This window comes from Megachile rotundata, chromosome 7 (genome assembly GCF_050947335.1).
Source record: "Megachile rotundata isolate GNS110a chromosome 7, iyMegRotu1, whole genome shotgun sequence".
Taxonomy (NCBI): Eukaryota; Metazoa; Arthropoda; class Insecta; order Hymenoptera; family Megachilidae; genus Megachile; species Megachile rotundata.
Genome location: NC_134989.1, coordinates 3,641,296 through 3,661,935, shown reverse-complemented (window position 1 = coordinate 3,661,935; position 20,640 = coordinate 3,641,296).

Genomic DNA, 20,640 nt, shown 5'->3' with positions numbered 1-20,640 from the left:
GTGACATTGTTTACATCGCGATAGTCAATACAAAAGCGATATTTCCCGTTCGCTTTTGCGACTATCACGGGACAACTCGCCCAAGCGCTTGACGAGCGCTCAATAATTCCATCCGCGAGCATCTTGTCAACCTCCGCGTGCGCGACTTCGTAAATTTTCGGAGATACGCGTCGCGCGCGGTGTTTAATCGGTTCGTGTCCTTGCACGTCGATTTTATGCTGAACAAGAGTAGTCGCGGGGGGTTTTTCCGCAGGAGGGGGAATTATTCGATCCAACAGCTGATTTAAGCGCTCGCTTTGTTTCGGAGTAATCTCTACGATAGCGGCGCAATCGGCGTGGATAATTTCCCTCGAATCCTGCAAACCTGGAACAACAAAGGAATGAACGGGACCATTCCGAATTTTCCAAGTCGCGTTCGATGTGTCTAGGGAGATTTCAAAAGCCTCCAGAAAATCTATCCCCAACACGCAATCGTAATCTAAATTGTTCGCGACTCGGATTGGTAATGCAATCTTTCGCCCGTCGATTTCGATCTCTATCACCGCTTCGCCTAAGATATGGTCCTGCACGCTATTGGCCATACGCATTTCCCCGGAAAAAGTGGGATCTATACGCGACCCTAACCATGCAATCGCGTCTGGTCCCAAGTAGGAACGCGCGGCCCCGCTATCAATTAAAGCCCAGAGCGGATGTCCAGCGACCAGTAGGCGGACATAATAGCGGCGGTCAACATATCCCGGCGGAAAATCGCGGCGAAATTTAATCGATTCGCGAGCCATTCCGACCACCTGACTGTCCCCTGGTCCAACCGGCAAATTGGCCGTCCCATGGACAAAGTAGGGATCAGTGGAGGTGATTACGGCCCTGTTCTCCAAAAGTGGAGGCGCGGGTAATGTACTCGCGGAATCGGGACCTTCACCTCGCTTTCCCCTGGTCCAACCAGCCTTTTGGCCGTCACATAGACAAATTAGGGATCGAGAGGTGACCCCCTCCTCGGTCTCCCTAAGTGGAGGCGCGGGAGGAAGTTCCGTGGGATGAAGGCCCTCTTTTCCCGGTCCCCTGGTCCAACCAGCCCTCGGGCCGTCACATGTACAAAGTAGGGATCGGGGAGTGGCCTCCTCCCTCTCCTCCTCCACTGGAGGAACGGAAAAAGGTCTCTTGAGGTCGAAATCGTCACCTCTTTGCCCCCTGGTACAACCGAGTATACGTCCGTCACATGTACAAAGTAGGGGCTCGGAGGTGACCTCCTCCTTTGTCTCCTGGGGTGGAGGCGACGGAAGAGGTACCGCAGGATAAAAGTTATCCCCTCTCGGTCCCCTGGTCCAACCAGCCCTCGGGCCGTCACATAGACAAATTAGGGATCGAGAGGCGATCTCCTCCTTGGCCTCTTTAAGAGGAGGCGCCGGAAGAGGTTCCGCGTGATGAAGGCTATCCCCTCCTTGTCCCCTGGTCCAACCAGCCCTCGAGCCGTCACATAGACAAATTAGGGACATGGAGGTAACCTCCTCCTTGGTCTCTGTAAGTGGAGGTGCCGGAAGAGGTTCCGCGGAACAACAGTTATCACCTCCCTTTCCCCTGGTCCAACCAGCCCTCAGGCCGTCACATAGACAAATTAGGGATCGGGAGGTGGCCTCCTCCTTCCTCTTCAAAAGTGGAGTGGAGAGTAGCCCCACGGTTTTTGGCGAAAGAGACGGGAGGGTCAATTCAGGGAGAATTTTGGGGGTTTCCGGAAATTCCGCACAAAGGTTCGGATCCGTTGGCCCTTCCTCCACCTGAATCGTGCCTGTCTGTGAGGCCTCCACGTCTTCACGCGGGTGGTCGCAGGCCTCTAGCGACTTCCCCGCGGTGCATTTCCCGACCGCCTAGCGAGGCAATCGGGGCAGGTCAGTATAGTCACCCCCTCTCGGTTACACCCGTAGCACACCCGGATCCTCCGGGGGAGGGGGCAGTCGGCAGCCCAATGTCCAGGCTGTCCGCAATTATAGCACTCCCCCCCCTTAGAGGCCAACGGGGTGGACGTTGCGAGCGGGGGTGCTGTAGCAGCCGGCATCGCGGGGCTCCTCCGCTCTACCTGCGACCTTGAAGGTCGCGGCGGGGTACGCGTCCGCGGTGGCTGGCGCGGAACACTCGCCTTCGGTGCCGCCGCCGGAGTTCTCGCGGTCGCGGGGGTCGAGGCGTGCGGTCTTTCCGCTTCGACCTCGACCGCGGGCCTTGAAGAGCCCGTTTTCTTGTCCCGCGATCTCGCGGATTCTCCTTGCTTCCAAGCATCGGCGAGCGGCTCGTAGTCATACGGCGAGTCCGTCGCGGCTAAACTACTAAAAGCTCCTCGCGGGGGTGGCCGATACGCGGTTTCCGCCAACGCGAGGTCTGCTGCGCTAGGGGGTGGGCGATGCCCGGCTCTTTCTCTAGCCGCACCTTCCTCCACCTCCCTACCCAATTCGCGCAGCTCCTTAAACGTATTAAATTCCGAACGTCGGAATCTTCGGCGGTAATATGGCAACAAGTTGTCATATGCCGTATTTAACCGCTCTACTTGCAAAGGAGGGGGATTCATATGCGAGAAGATCAGCTCTAAGCTATCTAAAAACATGCTGATCGTTTCTCGCTCTCCCTGCGTGCGATTCTTGGCATCGTTTTTAAGCTGTTGCTGGAAGTCGCGCGCGCCGAAGCGTTCCCGAAAAGCTCGGGCAAATTCGCTCCAGCTCCGACACGACACTCCACAGATACGATGCCAGTTCGCAGCCGCTCCTTGCAAAACAGCAGGCAGCGCGGCCAGCATGTCCGGTACAGGCATCTTCGAGCTGTCCAGACATCGTTCGAGGCGGTCCAGAAAAGTTTCGGCCCCCTCCTCGAACTCGCTGGAGTACGAGATGCGCCATTTCGTCAGCACATCGATCGCCTGATCTCCCCGGAAATGACCGACAGGAGATTGTCGTCGATGCACCGTGGCGTCTCTCTCGTATTCCGTGTCCACTTCCCGGTGTCGCAGCACACGGCGGGAGCGGGGGGAGCCTGGCTCGCCCGAAAATGGACGAGCTTCTTCCTCTCCCCTCCTTATCGCCAGTGTGCGGTCACGGGGCGCCTCCACCGACGCCCTCGGGGCAAGGTCACGGTCCTCCGCGCGGCGATACGTGTCCGAACGGTAGTCCACGCGCTCTAAGTAACCGTCCCCGGATGGGGAGGGAGCACGGGGATAACTCCGGGACGCCAGGTTGTCCACGGGGTCGCGAGTCTCTCTCCTCCTCTCGCGCCGTTCGTCACGCTGCAAAACAGTGTCGTAATCGCGCTCGACACCTCCGCGCTCTAAGTAACCAGCCCCGGATGGGGAGGGAGCGCGGGGGTGGCCCCGGGACGTCAGGTTGTCCACGGGGTCGCGAAAACGTAAACGATCACGAGGAGAAAGGTCACGAGTTCGTTCCCTTCTCTCGCGTCGTTCTTCTCTGGGCAAAACAGAAACGTACTCGCGTTCTACACCTCCGCGCTCTGAAGGACCAACCCCGGATGGGGAGGGAACGCGGGGGTGGCCCCGGGACGCCAGGTTGTCCACGGGGTCGCGAGAACGGGGGCGATCACGAGGGGAGAGATCACGAGTTCGTTCCCTCCACTCGTGACGCTCCTTACTGGTCATAACAGAAACGCGTTCGCGCTCGACACCTTCGCGTTCTGTGTAACCTACCCCGGGTGGGGAGGGAACGCGGGGGTGGCTCCGGGACGCCAGGTTGTCCACGGAGTCGCGAACACGTAGACGATCGCGATCCTCATCTATTCTTTCGCGTCGTCCTTCGCGTCGTTCTTCGCGTTGCGGTTCATGACGGCTAACGCGAGATTCGGTGACAGCGGGTAGGGGAACTTCTCCGTCGCTCCCGCTGCTGTCATACCGAATCTGTTGGCGGGAGAGTAGGGGGTCTGGTTGACGGTGTTCGTACCGACCCGTCGCTCGCTCTCTTACCGGCCGCGACGCGGCAGAAATCCCCTCCCTTTCGGAACGCGTAGCTCGGCGATCGCTACCGATCGGTTCGAATTGGGGAAGGGGAGCCGAAGAACCTCGCGTCTCCAGCGGTGGGGAAGCGTGACGCGCTTCGCGATCACCCCTTGGTCCGGTAAATCCGGACTCCGCGAGACGCGACTCCCTAACTCGCGGCGTGCTTGCGGTTGCTAGGGGGCGGTGGGGAGTAGTATCCGCCGGCTGGGACGTTTCCACCCCTTCAGAGTGAAGACTAAGGGGGTCCCGATAACGTCCGACGGACTGACCAGTGGGCAGCCACTGGCGGTCCTCCACCCATCCACGCGGTAATTCGGGGGTGTTGGGATCTTCCGGTTGGTCCAGCGCGGCCGCGTTTTCTTCCGCTGGCCGCTCCGTAACCGGACGCGAAGGTTCGGTCACGGTCAAGGTCGGGGCGGCGGCGGGAATCAAATCAAAACTAGCGCGCGCTCCGAGTGGGTACCCGGACCCGCGAAGGGGGGAGAGACGGAGGATGGACTCGTATCGGGCGAACAAGTCCCTTCCTCGGCTGCCGGCCACCAGGGTCTCAAGGGAGGCGTTGGTCTGCGCGCCGGCCACCTCGTCTACTGCAGGGTCCCACCCGGCCGCGTTGGGTCCGAATTCGAGGCGGAAATGGTAACGCCTGAATCGGTCAGCCAACGCGGTCCACGTACCGACGGTACTGAATCCCAACATCTCCATCAGCATAATTACATCTACGGCATTGTGTCGGTCCACTAATGAGGAGCACATCTCCCGCAGCTCAGCTCTCTGTTCGCGAAGGGCGAAACGGCGAGCGCGGTCAGTCTCAGTGGTCTCGGAGCCGGACATAATAAAGAATTTTTTCTAACTTTAACCCGGAGTTAAGCTGACGATGAAGAAGCGATAATATACGCTCAAGAAAAAAAAGAACAACAACCGACAGCTCAAACCGTCACGGGTGCCGACTCTTAACACAAACAAAGGCTCGGTATAATCGGCCTTGTATGCCGTTAGAAATCAAGGAAAGTAACAAACAATAAGAATCCGTTACAGAGTTTCGCTCTAGAGACAATCGCGGCAATAATATCGGATACCCACCTGTACACACGGGGTACAGGTAGATGTCAACGAAGCAAAAACGATCGCCTATTGCTAGATACGAAAACAAAGACTCGTCGTTGAAATCAACGGTACGAGTAACGGAAATTTCAAACCAACTAGAACAAAGAAAATCTTTAAGGGTGGATACTCGCGTCCCTGTGGTCAACTTTACTCTGGCCCCACGTTGGGCGCCAAATTTGTGACGGATCGGTGGGGGGAAAGCCCGAAGGGGGTTCCCTGGAGTGGGGGCCGTTAGGGAAAACGGCCTTCCACGCACCGATGCTCACACCCACGGACGATTTCTTTAATGAGGCGCCAGTGCTAATGCACTCGTCCGGAGTAATCGCCCTTCCGGCTGCTCTGTCGGGAGCGGGAATCAGAGGGGGTCAGAAAAAACTAGTAAAAGACCCGCGAGTTCGTATCCAATAGAAAGTGCTTTTATTCGGGCCTCCAAGTAGGCCACGTAAGCAAAACAGAAAAAATGAATTCGCGTGGGCCCCACGCGTTACAAGCAACGGTCGAGGAAAAGGGGTCGACTCGCCAGTTGCGAGGGAGGCTTTCGCGGCGCGGGGGCTCACGGTACGCGCGAGTACAGAAAATATAGAAATGCAAAAAGAACGCTGAGGTATTCGCCCGCGAAGGAACACGCCCTCTTAGGGGTCGTGGACAATAAGGGGACGTTGGTCCTAAATACCAAAATACAGCGAAACGAGGAAGAACTAAATTAGAGGGGACAGTGTCGTGTAGACTGTCCGCGGCCTCTAGGGTCCTCGTCACTGGGGCCAGGGGTCCTATCGCCCTCGCCCACGCGCAAATGACTAACAATAAACAGGGTACGGAGATGACTCCTACCTTTTTGCGCTGGTGTACTCCCAAAAATTCCACACAGGGGCGGCGGCGACACACACTCCACGCAGGCACACACAATACCAAAATGACACAAAGTATAACACGGAACGCACTACTCAGATTTTGAAAAAAAAACAAGAAGAAGCGGAGACGTAAAATACACGAAATAGGGGAAAAAAAAAAGAGAAACGGCTTTCGCGAAAGGATGCGGCTATCTCTCACGGCGGCTCGCTGGCTTCTCTCTTCCATCCTCTTCTTCCCTGGTTCGCGGTATTCCCCCACCCCGAGGATTTCGGCGTCGAGGATGGGCCATTCCACTGCGACGTCTGGTGGCCAGGTCCTGGGGCCCTCTCGAGGTGGCAGTCGGGGGTGGCTCGTCCCCAGGCCTGGCGTTTCCCGGTGGTGGGCTGCCGGTCGCCCCCGCGGAGGGTGACGGGGTGGCACCGCGACCGGACAGCCGGGGTCTTCTTTGGTGGGCCCATCCCGCGCCTCCGTCACTCAGGGAGAGGTTCCTCCGCGACCAGGGACAGCAGCGGCTCCTTCCTGGTGTTGGAGAAGGGGGAAGGGGAGAAAGAAAAGCGTGGCTTCCGAAATAAATAGAAAATAAAAAAAACACACGAAAAAGAAAAGAAAAACACACACACACGCTCACTCATACTTGCCCCAGCGGCAAGGTGGTCCGCTTGGGCGGAGGAGTGGGGCTGGCAATTCGGGAGGATCATCGTAACGAGGCATAACCCAAAAAAAACGAGGCAATCAACCCAATGAAAATATGCCTCGTTACAATTGAAAGAAAACTCATCTACCAATACCCAAAAGAAGGTACAAACCATATCTCACACAGGCAATAAAAACATTGAGCCGTCAAATAAAATTCAAACATCAAAAGTAGAAAATATGGAAACAGAACATACTCACATGTCATTAAAACGCACTCATGCTGAAATTACTGACAATTCGAGCAGTAATTCAAGCAATACAAGCAAAGATCTAGAGACCACGATGAAAGAGCCAGTTCACAGACCACCAAAGAAAAAAGTAAGCACGACAGAAACCAGGACAAAAAATATAGACGATTCACTAGAACCCGTACAACATATACTAAACGAACCAGGCAAATTGTTAAACTATAATCAATTTAAAAACTTCTTAGAAAAAGCTCAAGGACAGTCTGATATAAAAAAGACAGCTACAGAATATGTTCAGGATACCAACTCTCTAGCAACCTTCATGTACGAACTATATCCTTATCTCAAAGATAGATGCATTAAAAACCGTTTTACTAGGATTACCAAGAAGTTACTGAAGCCTCCACCCTTCAGTATGACAACAGACTCTCCAATTCTGTCATCCGAAGACGAAAATATGAATAATTCACAGATTCTACCATCAACAATTAATTCTTCTTTAAATTAATTTCGATCAATTCATGGGAAACAAAATCTTAGAGTGGAACGTAAATAGTCTAAATGCACAATTTGAATTCCTACAAAAGCTAATTCTTGACCACAAGCCAAACGTACTATGCCTTCAAGAAACAAATTTTAAAGAAAACAATTATATCAATATTAGAGGTTGTAATGTGGCTTTCAAAAACAGATTGAATGCCGCAGCTGCAAGCGGTGGAGTTGCAATTTACTTAAAAGAAAATTTACTCTACAATGAAATAACACTTAAGACAAATTTGGAAGCAGTAGCAGTCTCACTTATGTTAATTGAAAAGAAAATTTGTATCTGCAATGTGTACATCCCGAATAACTACCAGATGCAGGAAGTGGATCTATTTAACCTCATACAACAACTGCCTAAACCCTTCATCTTGATGGGAGACTTGAACAGTCACAGTACGTTATGGGGGTCAACACACACGAATATTAGAGGTAAAATTACTGAAAACATAATAATCAAATCAGATCTTGTACTATTAAATACCACCGAACCAACTCATTTCAACCCAATAAATGGATCTTATAGCTCAATTGACTTGGCCTTTTGCAGTCCCTCCATCTGCGATGATTTAGAAATGACAACTTCCCAAGACCTATACAACAGTGATCATATTCCTTTATTTATTGCACTAAAGGAGGAAAATAAAAATGACTTCATATTCACACCTAGATGGAAATTTAAAAAAGCGGACTGGTCAAAGTACCGCGAAATAATAGAACAAAGTATCCCATTATTAACTGAACCTAATACTGAAAATTGCGAACGAATTAATGAGCTGCTGCAAGAATTTGAGAAATTGATTATCAATGCAGCCACACACTCCATTTCCAAAACCTCAAATTACAAATGCAACAGAAGTCTTCCATGGTGGAATCAAGAATGTGATGACGTCATTAAAAATAAAAAACATGTCTTCAACGTGTACAAGAAGCATAAGACAGACGCAAACCTATTAGAATTCAAACTTAGAAGAGCAATAGTTAGGAAAACTTTGAAACGAACCAAAAAACAGGCGTGGATGAACTACATATCTTCACTAAACAGTAATACATCAAATAATGAAATGTGGACTAAGCTAAAGAGAATAAATGGACAAAAATGTCACACCCATTTTACCTCTATATACGCACCAAATAATACTATCACAAACGACCCTAAAGAAATAGCCAACATATTAGCAGATACTTTTGCCACGAACTCCAGTACTTAATGCAAATTTTGATCTAGATTTTCTTAGTACTAAAAATCATGCTGAAAGCGTACTATGGAACGACACTAGTACAGATAATAACAATGATTTAAACACCAAATTAGAGTTAACTGAACTTCACTCAGCGATTAAAACATTAAAAAATTCCAGTCCAGGACCAGACGGTATACCAAATATCTTTATACAGCAATTGCCAAAAGTGGGAAAGAATTATCTTTTGCGTCTTTATAATTGTATATGGCTAAATAACGTTTTTCCTGATAGTTGGCACGAAGCAATAGTTGTCCCTATTCTAAAACCGGGTAAAAACAAATCCAACGCTGATAGCTATAGACCCATTGTATTAACGTGCTGTATGTGCAAAATATTAGAAAAGCTTTTGAATAAAAGATTACGATGGTTTTTGGAAAAAAATTATCTATTAGGAAATAATCAAAACGGCTTTAGGCAATATCGATCAACAATGGACAGTCTCGTCACTTTAGATACAAACATATGCGAAGCCTTTCTACAGAGACAACACCTAATCGCAATATGTTTGGATATTGAAAAAGCGTATGATATGATATGGAGACACCAAATTTTACAAGAACTACGGAAAATAAACATAAATGGAAACATGTTCCAATTCATCAATAACTTCGTCAGAAATAGATCGATATATGCTCGAGTAAATGGCCATCTCTCAAATAAAACCATCATTGAAAACGGAGTATCACAAGGATCAGTGATAAGTGTAACACTGTTTTTAATAGCAATAAATGGAATTACAGAAATTTTCACTAAACCAGTTAAATATGTCATATTTGCAGATGATTGCACAATTTATATTACAGGAAAAGACATTAAAACTAGCCAACTAATCTTAGAAGACAATCTGAATAGACTTCAAAACTTTGGACTACAAACTGGTTTTAAATTTTCTAAAGAAAAAACCACGGCAACTATCTTCTCTAAAAATAGGAAGGACAAAAATTATGAACTCAAATTAAGTCTTGGTCAACATCAACTGAAAATAACAGAGACCCCTAAGATTCTTGGTCTCATCTTTGACGGAAAACTCTCATGGACTCCATACCTCAAAAATCTTAAAAACGCGTGTATTCAAAAGTTAAATATCATATTGTGATAAAAACGTTCGATTGTATACGATTCGGCAAAACCGCATCTCCTCAAAATGATGTCGCCTATCCATAATGCGGGAATTAGAATTGCAACTGGAGCATTCAGGACCAGTCCAGTTGCAGCTTTACTAGCTGAAGCTAATATGCCGCCACTCGAAATAAGAAGGAAACAACTGAGTCTAACTTATGCTGTATCTAAACTTGCGACACCGTCAAACCCTATTCATGACTTATTAATAGCTGGAAAGTATACACACAATCCTTATATAAAACGCAAGTATCCGAAATCACTACACCTCCGATTAAAGGAGTGTCTACAGAACATACAAATGAAAATTCCTTCAGTGTTTCCAAGGGAACAATTTGCGATTCCGCCATGGACAATAAAATTACCTCGTATAATTGATAAATTCCTACAAGTTTCTAAAAATACAGATCGAAGTATTCTCCAAACCTTATATCTGGAACTAACAAGTGATTATCCAAGTCACAAACAAATATTTACAGATGGTTCTAAATCGAAAGAAGGAACTGGATGTGCAGTATGCACTTATGATGATAAACTCTTATTCAAGGTACCAAATTCTTATATAATTTTTAACTGTGAAGCTTATGCTGTCCTCCAATCTTTAGTGTATGTTGAGAATTCAGAGTATAACAAATTTATTGTATTAACCGACTCCCAAAGTGTTATATCCGCTATTCAAAGCCTGGAAATTAACAACGCTATAATTCAGAAGATTATTGAAAAAAATGCTATGATCAATAGTTCTGGAAAAGATCTCTTATTCTCCTGGGTTCCATCACAAATAGGCATTAGAGGAAATGAGGAAGCAGATTTAGCAGCAAAAGAGGCAAGCACTATAACATCCCAAACGCTCCTCGTACCTGTGCCCCACCAAGATCTTCAAAAACACCTCATCAAAGCCGTAAATGAACGTTGGAACACAATTTGGAAATCTTCACCACCTACAGCTTTACACAAAATTCGTGATAATATACATATATGATACTAGCCCGGTAATATTTATGAACCGAAAAGATCAAGTGGTACTAACTAGATTAAGAATTGGCCACACCAAATTAACTCATTCATTTCTGATTTCTAAATCAAACCCAAAAATCTGTAAGGTGTGCAATGCACAAATTTCCATTGATCACATTCTAATTCAGTGCCCTGAGTATCGCACTAAAAGGGAGCAGTATAACATCTCAAACATGGCAAGTATGCTACAAAATGTAAATTTGTGCAGGAAAATTCTTACCTTTTTGATAGATATCGGTCTTTATTATGAAATGTAATATTAATACGTATTTCACATAGTCCCAAATCAAATGTGGTCACTAATAACCTAAGAAGGTGCATGTGACCTTAAACATTCAATAAAAAGAAAAAAAAATTACGTGGTAATCAAATATAGCTTCAAAGCAATATTCTAATAATTTCAAGACAATAACGTGTTGCTATTTAGACGAATTTCGTTCGTGGAAAACAGATGTTTGCGATGTTAGCAGCGACATTTTTAACCGCCAGAGACATACGATTCCCCTAGACAAGAGATATTATAATAAACACAGGACAAATGAGGGAATGGTGTTGAAATAAATTCCTCCTTCAAGCTTGGCCGCAACTCGACATAAATCAGCAGAGAGCTGGGAAACTTGTATGGGACTTGGATGATAAAACTTTTTCAACGATCTGCTCTGCTTTTTCTGCCAGATTAATAACAGACACGTTGTGAACGCGGCTTAAACGTCCGTGTTTTAATTAAATCGACATCCGCAATGGAGGTTATTAGACGCTCTATTAAGGAAGCCTGGACACGACAAAAAAGCATTATTAACGTCTAAAAAGGAAAAAGAAGAGTCACGTACGTGGTAGGAATTTAATAAAAGTGCAATCTGTTGTGATTTTAATGGAAAATTTGTTAAACTGGAGATATTGATCTATTGAAAAGTGTTGAATTAAATACGTCATTGTTTCTTTTTTCAAAGTAATGATGGGTATTTGTAGGTTGTCAATTTCACAAATTGAAAATCTGAAATTTCTCTGCTTAAACTTTTTAATTTTCAAATTATTTAATCTAAAAATTTAAAAACTGAGAAATTTTTAATTTCTGCATTTATATATATATACATTCTTATCTTTAAATATTTTTACATTTCTACATTTCTACATTTCTACATTTCTACATTTCAACATTTCTACATTTCTACATTTCTACATTTCCACATTTCAACATTTCTACATTTCTACATTTCGACATTTCCACATTTCTATATTTGCAAATTTCTATATTTCGACATTTCCACATTTCTATATTTGCAAATTTCTATATTTTCATATGTCCACGTTTCTACATTTCTGCATTTCCATGTCTCTACATTTTTATCTCTTGTTTTTATATTTCCATATTTCTATTTTCCTATTTTATGAAATTTTCATATTCTCGAACTTCCAAATTTCAAATTTAATACATTTAGAAACTCAAATTCCTAATTTTTCAGATTCTTGCACTTCTAATCATGCCTTTTAAACTTCTGAATTGAAAATTTGAAATTCCTCTGCAATTGAATCTGAATTTTCTATTTTCTTCTAATGTTTAGTTCCCAGCGGAATTAAACGTAAATTCATAAATTTATAAATTCTAAATATTTGGAAAACGTTCATATATTAACAGATTTTAAAATTATATACTTCTACAAATAATTTTAATAAATTTTAATAAACATGAATAATTGTTTTATATGTAAACATTCCTCTAATTGCAAACAATTATATTTAAATTTTTCTATTAAATTATAAAAACGATTTAAGTCTTACTTACTAAGAGAACCGATGGAAAATGAGAATCGTTAGGAATAATAACTTGGATACTCCGTGAAATGAATATTCGCGTTTCGATCTTCATGCATACGGTACAGCCGCTACAGGTTCGCTTGATATTAAACATGAAATAATATTCCTTTCAGTGTTCCCTAGTGCAACAGAATTTCATCGATTTCGATAATCCCGTAGTGAAACGAATTAACCACCGCGAAGCAACGAATCAACGAACGACATTTGAATTCCCTTGCTAGTAAAATCGATTTCGAAATCTTTCGCAGTGCAATGCCAGCCACTTTCGGTGCAGTAGAACTTCATTTATGGGGATATATCTGGATTTGAATGACCAGAATGTTCACATAACAAGAGATCACTGATTTCTCCTTCTATCTCCGTTCTCGTTATGTGCATAAAAATTCGGATAAACTGTGCTATGTTAGCGAAAAAGTTGATTCGTTTTCGATATTAAAGAAACAATAATTACGTTCCAGTAATCACTAATACCATAAACTTTCTACATTGTTTATGATACTACTGCAATTGAATGACATCTACTATTAACTATTTAATTTTTTAATTACTATGTCAATAATATGTGCGTAATTTTTTTTGGTTTTGCAAGAAATTATTATTCGTATTCTTTTATCTATCTGATTAGTGATATAATTAGATACTTGAAACTGTTGACAATAATTATAATGAAATAATAATAAACAGATAAAATTTTGTAGAAGTAAAACTGTAATTTTAACTAGGTTTTTCTCATATCTGATTGGATAAAGTCTGTCAGGTCCTAACAGTTATGTCTCTTATTAAATTTAACAGGATTATTGTAGCTTATAAATAAAATAGTAAGTATAACCAATGTATAATACTACCTTTTTTACATTTTTGTAATTTCTTTATCTTATTACTTCTATAAGCCTTATATGTACTGTGAATGTAATGAAATGACCGTCATAGTGTGTATGGTAAGATGAGCACTACTGCATATGTGACAAAATTGCCATTTTTGCATGTAATAAAATGACCATTGTACTGTACATATGACAAGGTAGCCACCAAACTATGTGTGTGACAAAATGGCCGCGACACTGTACATGTAATAAGATAGCCGCTGTGTGCACGAAAGAATGGTCACTATACCAATTACAAGTTAAGCTGCGAATACTAAAAACACTGTAAATAGTTTCAGAAAAGAAGACTTTGAACGAATGTACGAGTCTGTAAAATAACTCGAATGAAAATAACCTAAAAGTAGCTCGGCCAAAATAACTAAATAAAAAAAGTTTCCAGTAGAGTTTCGTTTAGATAAACGAAAGTTTTACCGTAACCGTAAAACTGTGTTGTCATCCTTTCAACTCGATACCCATTGGTACGATTAATTTTCCAGTTAGTTTGCAATTGCGTGAAATTAAAGCGACTATTTCGGACTTCCCTCGGTTCCCTTGATCGTCGTTAATTCTCCACGCGATTTTCACTGTGTTGCTTTATACCTGACGCTTCATAATTGCGGTTTAAATGGATCGACTGGTCGAAAATGCTTCGTTCGTTGAGCAACTTTTTCAATTCTACTCGGAGCCGATCAGAAGTTTTCGCTTTTGTAAATTTTAATACGATTGCACTGTGACTCGCGTCGCGGGACAAGACCGATATCAAATTCAACTTCGACTCGCGTACTTCGAGTTCGTAATAAGAAGCCACTCCATTCTAGCGACGGTTTCAACTTTTTATTTAACTTTTATTGAAAAGAGGATAAATCGAAAAAATGAAAACAGAAGGATAAAATAGAAATATCGATAACCCCTTGTATGAAACATTGTAGCTAAATTATAATTATAGTTTTAGGACTATAATCGTATTCATAGATACAGGATGTCCCAAAAAATATACGCACGCTTTAACTATTACGTATTTAACTTTGATCAAAGTGTTTATTGATACATTTATAGGTGTAACAGAATAAATTACAAGAGGTAATGAATTACTTAGTCGACTGGTCTTTTTCGCATGTTTTCTACACATTCTTACGTGTTTAAAAATGTTCAAAAGAATACATATTTTAGAACACTTATACTACTATCTAGTACTTATCTACTTTACACATAGTTCATACATAGCTTACTTTATAGGGTGTTGCACAAATTATCAATCCCACATATTTTCAACAATCTTATTTTGGTAAGAAATTACAAACAGTATTTCCTAAATACTAATTCGTAGTGTGTAAAAAATAAATTTTATAGGACAAAATTGTTCGACGTTTTACAAATATACCAAACTTGCATATTCTCTTCGTATGCATTTATGTAGAGTACTAAAATAGTGGACACTGAGTACAATATCGGTTTTTGGTAAAATGTGGTTACGTATGAAATATTGAGAACGTGTGAATTTTGAAAACCTGACTGGCGAAAACGCTCATGAATGAGCTGTCAAATTTGATTCTAGGTTTTTCGGGCAGTAGAGAAAAAGTGTTGAAACGACTAGTTTGCAAAACTTTAGTGGAATATTTCAGATGGAGATTTGTTGTAGTAAACGAGTATATTGATATTAAATTTCAATAAATGTTCTTGTTAGTTTCATTTAAAGTTATTTTCTATCTGTTAATAAAGTTCTTGATGTTACTTTTCAAAATGAAACAATCTCATTTCTGTTGTATTAAATAATTGTGTGTTTAATTCTTCCATATCGTTTCTGATATACTATACATGTCATCACAAATAACAAATTAATTATATTACCTTCATTTGTTTCATATTACATTCGTAAAATTCCTTTATAAACGTTAAAAAAATGAAATGTTTCGTGAACGGTTTTCGGATAATAAAAAATGTTTTTTAATTTAAATGTAATTTAATTTAAAAAAAACATTTTGTTGTTAAAATTTATTTTGATAGTTTATTTAGTTTAAATTAAATATAGTTAATTTTGTACAGAAGAAATTCAATCTGGGCCAACTGATTTTAATTCGTATCAGCAAGATACACGAAATTGTGAAATATTTTCCTAAACGGATTTCGGATATATTTTGTTTCATAGAATTTCGTGATTCATGGAAAGAGCTTTACTGCATTTATTTTGCATAAAATGAACGATAAAAATTACAACGATTCATTAGAAAATTGTTTCAAGAACACCACAATGAAAATTTAATTTTCATGCAGGATAATGCATAAATTGGTTATTGTTAGAGTTTTGCATAGATGAGGCTTACGACATGACGAGGGAAAGCGGTCACGTTTGAAGTTTTTAAAACTTCAAAAGAAGTTATTAAGATAATTTGTAGTTTTTAGCAGATTTATTTATTGCTGCACTAGTTTTTAGAGTTTTTGGCTTCAGTAACACAGGCCATGTCATAAACCTCGCAACTTAGAAGGTCAGAGGGCGATCTGGCTCTTAAAGTAACGGTTCGCGCAGACCGAGACCGACGTCACGGAATTTGGGTTTTTCCCAAATTCTCCCCGGAACGCCGTCCTCCCCCGTAGGAACTTCTGTTCCCGTTTCAGAAAAGTACCACGTTAAGGGCGCAATGGAAGGGAGAACAGAGGTGTTAACGAAAGCAGAAAATACCAAAAACGTTAGATACCAATAGAACAGATAGCACAGTACAGATCGGAAAACAGTGTAGCATAGAACAGAGTTTAGTACTTAGAACATACACATTAAATCACACATAAACACACATGCTCTATACACACACACACACACACACACACTCACATATATATTAAAAACCATTGTTTAATATAAATACAGTGAGTGTTCTTTCGCGGCCCCAATCCGCAAAACATTGGGTGGTCCTTCGATCCCATACCAGACTTTAGAAGGCACTTCGGGCAATATAAGGACCTGACCAAACCCTATCATTGGTCCTTCGAGCCGGATAAGTGCTTACGGATCTGAGTTGCACTGGAACAGCAGTCAACTCAACAGCAGTCTAACAAATAGTGTGTGGTGTGTGAGTAATAGACAGTATTGAGAAGATCAAAGCAAATCTTCGCACAGGAAGATTGCTTGAAAAAGTTGAACGAGAGTGTTGATTTCGTATCAACAACCAGCAGCAGAGGACAGCGTACCGGGTCCAGCCATAGAGGACTTCGCGTCGCTGCCAACAGCATCAGCAGAGGAGCACGTACCAAGTCCAACAGCAGAGGTCAACGTACAACATCCAACGAAAGAAGATCGCATCCGACGGCGACGCAGCGCACAGGATTCAGCCAGGAACTATCAGAATCTCAGGAGTTGCAGCATCATTTGCATCAGGCAGTGCCAACATTCTTCTGTTTCTGTCACGTAAGCTTGAATTCCTGTCTTTATTTGAGTTAATAGCGTGAAAATGGAGCAAGAGTTAAATTGACAACCGAACGCGGACAAGTTAAATCGGTTCTGACTCGATTCAGTCGTTATTTTGCGGAATCCGCGGCAACAGTCTCAGTTAGGGCATTACAGAAACGGTTAGAAGCTAACGTAGATTTATACAATAGATACAGTTCAGTACAGAATCGAATCGAGCGTATTGTTGAGGGCACTGACTCGGAAGCATCTCATGCAGCCGATAGGGATGCATTCGAAGAAACGTACTTTAATTTAATTGCAGAAGTAGAGATTTTTATAGAACGCACACAGGGAAATAGCACAGTCACTAATCAAACCGCAGGACAAACGAATTCGCCCACTCTTTCTAACTCACTGGCCACCGTAAAGCTACCAACCATCCAGCTACCATCATTTGATGGAAGCTACAGTGATTGTATTAGATTTAGGAACACTTTCACGAGTCTAGTCCATGAAAGTGAATTATCCGATGTTCAAAAATTCCACTATCTGAATTCCGCGTTCAAAGGTCCAGCCGCGCGGGTAGTCCAATCTTTGGGGGTTTCTGAGGCAAACTTAGCATGGGAGGCATTAAAATCAAGATACGAGAATTCAGCGGCTATCAGAAAGCACCATGTATCAGCTTTGCTAGATATGCAGAAACAATCTTCATCCGCACTTAGAAATTTAGTTGACGATGCAAGAAATCACTTAGCAGCCTTGAAGTCGTTGGATCAGCCGGTAGAGTTATGGGATACGCTAATAGTTCCCATTCTATCGAGAAAATTAGATGTAGCTTCGTTAAAAGAATGGGAAAGTGGTGCAGCAACTTTAGATCGGGTTACATTCAATAAGTTTACAGGATTTTTAGAGGAACGGTCAAGATACTTAGAAAGTGTTAATGTTCCAATTCAGAATATAAAGACGGAAACCCCAATAGTAGTAGCAGGTATCCACAAGCCATTGCGCGCAACGACGACCCTCGCAAGCACGCCGACTACCTTCCCAGCGTGTAGTGCTGGGCATCCCTTGTTTAGATGCGGAAAGTTTAAGTCATTGTTGATTGATGAGAAAACAAAGATAGTCCAAGCATCTCGTAGTTGCTACAACTGTTTGCAGACAGGTCATCGGGTACAAGCGTGTACTCAAAAATTCTGTGATATTTGTAACCGGAAACACCATATACTGTTGCATAGGGAAGTTGCTCCTCAAGCAACTAATGTTTCTATAGAAAAAGCGGGTCCTTCTGATCCCAATAAGATAGCGTCGTGTGTTGCAAATGTTGATAACAGAGCTTGGGAACATAGTATATTATCCACAGCAGTCATTTTCGTAGAAAACAAAGGGGGACAGAAATTAGAATGTCGGGCGTTGCTTGACTCAGGTTCGCAGTCGAATTTTGTTACGTACGATATATGCAAAAAGTTAGGTATTAATTGTGAACCTACAGAAATGCAGGTATCTGGGATAGGCGGAAAGGTAAAAATAGTTCGAGATAGGGTTAATATAAAGATCGGCCAGGGCGCAAGACCTTTTTGCACAGGCCCTGGTCGAGCGGGAAGCAGGTATAGGAGTAGTGGCGGAGCCCTGTAAAGTCCCGGTCCATCCAAACTGGACCGGGGACCGTTTGGGCTCCGTCGCTATTGTTTGGACAGGAAGGCCCGGATCTCCGCCCTGTACACTCATCGAAAGCGGGCGGGGATTCGTGGCAGTCAACTGGGGTGACACCGTGGTGGTGGGAGTTTACGCTCCTCCGAGCTGGCCCCTCGCGACTTTTGAGACTTTTCTGGACGAGGTTAGGCAATGCGTGTCCCGCTGCCTGCCTTGTCCTGTCATTGTCCTGGGAGACTTCAACGCCAAGGCTACGGCCTGGGCGACCCCCAGGACGGACGCGAGGGGCGAGACGGTGCTCGATTGGGCGGCTGGACTTGAGCTCCGTTTGCTTAATACGGGCTCAGTCCATACGTGCGTGCGGCAGCATGGGGGGTCAATTGTTGACCTCTCATTCGCCACACCTGCTGCTGCGCGCCGTATCTCGGGGTGGAGGGTGGCGGAGGAGGTAGAAACCTTGTCGGACCATCGGTACATAATGATGGTCCTCTCCGCTGCTCCTCCTGGTGCGCCGCCCCGAGGCCGCCCAGAGGATAGAGCGGCCCCACCGCCGCGGTGGTCACTAAAGCGTTTGGACAAGGACGCCCTGATGGCCGCTGCCTACGTCGTGGCCTGGCATAGAGACAGGCCAGCCGACGGGCACGAAGGGGCCCGTTGGCTTCGCCGCGCATTGACGCTTATATGCGATGCGGCGATGCCAAGAGCGGGTCCCTCATGGAGAAAGGCTGTGTACTGGTGGTCGCCTGAAATCGCGGAGCTAAGAAGCGATTGTATTCGGGCGCGCCGCTGGTACACACGTGCCCGTCGGCGACGTAGAGAAAGTCCGACGTGGGTGGCACAGTTGTATGGGCTTTACAGAGAGAAAGTTAAAGCCCTGCAGCTGGCCATCAAGAAGGCTAAGGCCGAGGCATGGCAGGAGCTCCTCAATAGATTAGAGGAAGATCCGTGGGGGCGCCCCTACAAAATTGTACTTGGTCGACAGCGGCCATGGGCGCCCTCCGTGACGGAAACACTGGAACCCCAGTTCCTCAGCCGCGTGGTTGAAGCCCTCTTTCCCCCGGATGGGGAAAGTGAGGGTCCCGCGGCTGAGGTGTCGGACCCAGTCGGATGGTCCGACGAGCTGGGGGTCACAGACGAGGAGCTCCTAGCTGCGCTGAGGAGGCTCGGGGCGAAGAATACCGCCCCGGGTCCGGATGGAATACCCGGCAAAGCTTTGGTCTAGGCCTCGGGCGTCCTTTGGACGGATTTGAAGGCGTTGTTTACGCGGTGTCTTCAATTTGGGGAGTTCCCCCAGGACTGGAAGACCGGACGGATGGTCCTTATTAAGAAGGAAGGAAGACCCGCGGACTCTCCCTCCGCGTACCGGCCCATTTGCCTGCTGGACGAGGCGGGAAAGCTCCTGGAAAGGATTATAGCTTCTCGCCTCCACAGGCACCTGTCCTCGGTAGGACCAGATTTGGCGGACAGCCAATTCGGCTTCCGCGAGGGACGATCGACGATCGACGCGATCATGCGCATCAAGTCCCTCGCGGGAGCGGCTGTATCCCGGGGCGGGGTGTGTGTTGCTGTATTATTAGATATAACCAATGCATTCAACACCCTGCCCTGGGCCGCCATCAGGGAGGCACTGGTTTACCACCGCGTGCCTCCCTATCTAAGGGTGGTTATTGGGTCCTACCTGAAGGACAGGTTTATAGAGTATATGGGCCGGGACGGTTTAATCCGGAGGGAGGTGAAGCGCGGCGTGCCCCAGGGTTCCGGTTTGGGACCGGATTTGTGGAACCTGGGGAACGACCGCGTCATGCGGGTCCCTCTCCCTGACGGCACGTATGTCATCTGCTATGCAGATGACACGTTTATTCTTGCCGTCGGGGAGACGTTTGAAAGGACCATCTGTCTGGCCGAGGTGGCAATTGCCGCCGTCGTCGGACGGATCCACGAGCTGGGGTTGAGGATAGACCCCCGTAAGACCGAGGCAATGTTCTTCCATAACAAGCCTCGGTCGAAGGGTCCTCCCCCCTCGTGGATCCGGGTGGGTAATGCCTGGGTCGAGGTCGGGGCCAGTATGAGATATCTGGGCCTCGTCCTTGACAGTCACTGGCGCTTCGATCTCCATTTCGATCGCCTGGTCCCCCGAGTTGAGCGGGCAGCGGCCGCCCTTGGCCGCCTTATGCCCAATCTCGGGGGG